Below are 4,485 nucleotides of genomic sequence, written 5' to 3'. Positions count from 1 at the left end.
ACTACTCTGGGTGCAAGTTATGAATGAGTGGGTACACAGGGGTAGAGGGTATCAATGGCTTGGTCTTGGAGGTGCAGGGTTTTAGGGGATGGTTCAAACAGGCACAGGGTTTAAAGATCTAGGTAATATGGGTACATTATAATAATTAATGATAATAATTAATAATAATAGCTACCCTATATCCCTGAGTATCCACCCCTAACTAAGCTACACCCCTACGACCTAGCACTAGCTAGGCTATACTCCTGAATACCTACCCCTAACTAAGCCTCACCCCTATGACCTAGCAATAACTACACTTTACCCCTGAATACCCACCCCTAACTAAGCTACACCCTTATGACTTGGCTGTAACTACCCTATACCCCTGAATACCCAACCCTAACTGAACTACACCCCTATAACCGAGCAGTTACCTACCCTATAACCCTGAGTACCCACCCCTAACTAAACTACACCCGTATGTCCTAGCACTAACTAGCCTATACCCCTGAGTACCCACACCTAGCTAAGCTACACCCTTACGACCTAGCACTAACTAGCCTATACTCCTGAATACCCAACCCTAACTAAACTACACCTCTACTACCTAGCACTAACTACCCTATACCCATGAGTACCCACCGCTAACTAAGCTACACCCATATGACTTAGCACTTACTACCCTATACCCCTCACTGGACGAAAAAAAGGAAATAAGTACCTTTAAATGTATACAAAAAGGCGAAGAAATTTAAACTTTAGATACATTTCAGTGTATCTTTCAGTAGGCTGAAATATTAACTATAAGTACCTTTCAGCGCTTTTTTAAGGGTTTCGAAACGTTCATTTCGAAACCTTTAAGAAAACCACTGAAAGATACAAAAATTTAAACTTTATGAAACTATCCTGAACACGTAAATCTCAGTAAATCTTATCTTTAATAACTTTTAAGTTCCTTAAATAAACATTAATGTAACTTTCCTGAATTTTAAAGCCATTAAATATTATCTTTAAATTTCTTTTAAGCTCCTTAAATAAACGTTTATGTGACTATCCTGAATTTTTAAAGCCATTCAAGTGTACCTTTATATAACTATTATGAACTCATTAAATTTCACCTTTTAACATTTAGAAAGTTTATCTCAATTTCATATTTAAGAACCTATAAATAACGTTTCTAGGTGTTTTTCAATATAGATTGTGGTGGAGCACTGAGAATTTTGCATAGTTTAATCCACATCATCATAATAATTTTTGAGCAGGGAGACACAATCAATATTAAGCTTCCATTCTATTTTTATTTAAATCCTCTGTCGTCTCTTACATGTGCATAATGGCATGAAATCTGATTTGATATACAAATCTTATAACTTACATCTAAAAAGCCATCTTTTATGTGATAAAATGCTAACTACGAAAACTAATGTAGAACAAAAATCAAACAGTCAGCTTGACTCAAAAGCATATTTTATGAAAGTAGGAAATAATCAATGTTTTTATATGTATATACAAATGTAGAATAGAGACAAAAACATCATGAAAATTATTTAAAAAGGCTGAAAAGCTCTAGCCAAAAATTAACAAGAGCCTTGTAAATCGTATTTGATTTTTAAGAAATATTTTGTATTGATGATATAAAAAGAAATAGACTTACATAACCCTATTCCCTGCTGACAAATATGGACTAAATACTATTGGATTGTGTTGGACGCTGCGGGGTAGAGGTATGTAGAGATCTTGGTGCACTGCCGTCAAGCATCTCATTGGAGGTTCGCTTTAATACTGCCTATTTCTTGGTGTTCTCTGGACAGGGTCTGTCTGATCGTCTTACTCCTCTCACTCTCTTTGCCATCTTGAGCAAAGCCCTGCGACTAAGTTACATTGTCAGTGATGGCTTTCTAACACCTTCAAAATCCTAAGCTTTTTTCTCTCCCAATTCAATGATTTAAAGAAGAAGACAACCCCATCTCCCTCTTCCTCGCTCTTCTCTGATGAAATGTTTTGTACATCATTCAGAACATTGGCAAACCTCTCCTTCTCCTCTGGCCAGTTAATAGTCTCCGCAGCATTTAGGACTTTCTGCTGTTTCTGTAAAGGAAGAAATTGTTTGATAAGTATCTGCACTGTTTTATAAAGCCTATACTTGTCGAGCTCAATTGATTATTCCCTTCTTCATAGCCATAAATGCAGGAAAAGCTTTGCACAGTTTCATATTTTCTTGACCAGGAAAGAGAAGTGACTATGGCTTCAGAAACTATTATTTTATTTTGTCATCCTTTTTGGAATCTATATTGTTTTTTCATTAGTGCACTCCCCAAGTAAACTTGCACTAAGGTGATCCGATGGCTTTTTGTGTGGCACCCTCACACAAGGGGATAAGCCCTTACTGACAATCTCTAATTTTCTGGATAGTTTGTAAATGCTGAATTAGTTACTTGTTGTGCTGTTATTCTGCCACCAAAGGCTGGAGAGAGTGCAAGTTCACCAAACAAAAAGTCATTTGATTTGTTCACAAACACACAAGTGTTGCACAAGTGCAAGTCTACTTTTTCCAGCAAATACAGAATTTAAAATTTTAATACAATCCTTTAAAAGAGCCATTCAAGCAAGTATAATAGCAATATTGATACCAACCTATCAAAACCTTTGTGGAAATTTTAAGAATAAAAGGAGTTCATAAAAACTAAAATGCTATTGTGTTAAAGAGAAAATTTTAATGAGAAAATTCAGAGGGTTTAACTACACCAACAATATTCAATTTTAAATACTCACTATGATGACCGTCTGGTACTGTCTGCATGATTTCCTATGAGCATCCAGTGTCCCATCATACTTTCTATATATGTTATCCTTCAGGCTTTGGAAATACTGTTAAATGCAGCTAAAAGGGAAAAAATCAATTGGCAGGCTCGAATCGCAGAAACATCTTTCTTGCTTCACATCAAGGATGGTGGCAAAAAAAAACGCTACGACTCTCAAGCAATAAAAAATGAATATGTTCAAAAGTAACAGACAATTAACTTAATGAAAAACAATCAAAAGCAAGAATAGATGATAGTGACCATAGCATAATGTCAAATGGTATTTTATCACGAATCATGCTTCATTTGCAAACTTTATTAGATCTGAGATCAGCGTTTTAAGTTGACGGCGGCGGTTAACTGCCAGTACCTGCCTTCTAATGAAACCCCTGATATTGATTGCTTATATTGATTATGTTGACTGACTTTGAATTAAGTGTCATCCTTTTTTTGAACCAAAGCATAAAATACTGGACAACTAAAACTTATAGTAAACAGACACAATCAAAAATGCAACATTTCTTAGGGATTTTCTGCTGAAAATGTAAAAGGGTAGTTCTTACCATTGAAAATCATCATTCTATATCTGGTTGCATTTGTTGTGTTTTTTTTTCTGGGATAGCATTATCCCAGGAAAAAACAACAATAATTATAACAACAATTGATTTGGAATTTGAAATCTAGGCTGAGAATATTGGCATTGTTCTGTGATTAATTATTCTTAATGATTACCAGAAAAATAAAGAGATGCCAAGCAATGTACTAGCTCAATAACAACCGAGCATAATCTTAAAAAAAAACATTGATTTGTATAAAATACAATTCAATAAAACAAGTGCTTCATGTGAAGAATATAAGATTTCTCCGCTGGCCAGATAAGATAGAACCGAAGGCTCTTTAGCGTCCGGCGGAACGCTGATTCGAATCGAATGATAGACACTACTCAAAGAGGAAAAAAAAAACGCCTAAACTCGAAAGGTTGCCCTTAAAGACAAAAGATATTCAAGAAACGAATAAACAAGAACTGGTTCCGATCAGTTAGGCTTACCTGAAAGTCTCTGGGGCTCCCTTTCGGCGACAATTTCAGCGAGTTTTGTCTTCACTGTTGAATTCTCACCTCACGCACGCAGTCGCTGATTTCCCGCATTTAAAGCTTTGTTTTCCCTCAAAACTTGAGGGTTATGTGGTCAACATGTTTTCATTGGTAGGCTTTGCCATTCGATTTGATGTCATTGAAAGAAATAGCGCATCTTTCGGAGTGGATTTAGAGAGAAGTTAGATGAACCAAAGTCACACTTCTAAACACGCTATGCAAATAGCCCGCCTTGGTAGTCACGTGAAGGGAAAACAATAGATACGCTTGCGCGTCACTTCCTCTCGCATATGACTGACTTCCTCCCCGCCGGTGAAGCTGTTATTATTACTGCTAAAGGCAAAGTAATCCTAAAATAATGCGAATATCAATTTTTCATCGCTTTTTCTTTTTGCCAAAATACAAATCACTTGGTTAAACAAGAACCGAATATTCTTAAAGCTATTTATGTGCGTTTTATAAAACGTTCCTGATATTAGCAAAAAAATGGCCCGTACCACTGAGCCATAGCGCCACTCTCGAGATATCAAGGAAAAACTACTCTATACCTTATAAGGCTGGGTAAACAAGGCTATACGGTAGTTACTTCTAGTTTTCAAGAGAGTGGCG

At 36.2% G+C, this 4,485-nt stretch overlaps 1 long non-coding RNA gene across 1 annotated transcript; it reads right to left on the bottom strand.

Annotated features, from left to right (window-relative positions):
- Positions 1 to 1,260: 1,260 nt before the first annotated feature.
- LOC125559875 lies at positions 1,261 to 4,101 on the bottom strand. The gene is made up of 3 exons (XR_007306573.1): positions 3,832 to 4,101; positions 2,755 to 2,863; positions 1,261 to 2,070 (listed from the first exon to the last, which is right to left on the bottom strand). It is a non-coding gene; the product is annotated as an uncharacterized LOC125559875 (long non-coding RNA).
- Between the last annotated feature and the right edge of the window lie 384 nt (positions 4,102 to 4,485).

This window comes from Nematostella vectensis, chromosome 14, assembly GCF_932526225.1.
Source record: "Nematostella vectensis chromosome 14, jaNemVect1.1, whole genome shotgun sequence".
NCBI classification, from domain to species: Eukaryota; Metazoa; Cnidaria; class Anthozoa; order Actiniaria; family Edwardsiidae; genus Nematostella; species Nematostella vectensis.
Note: the sequence above shows the minus strand (reverse complement) of the source record. Positions and strands in the feature narration are given on the sequence as shown.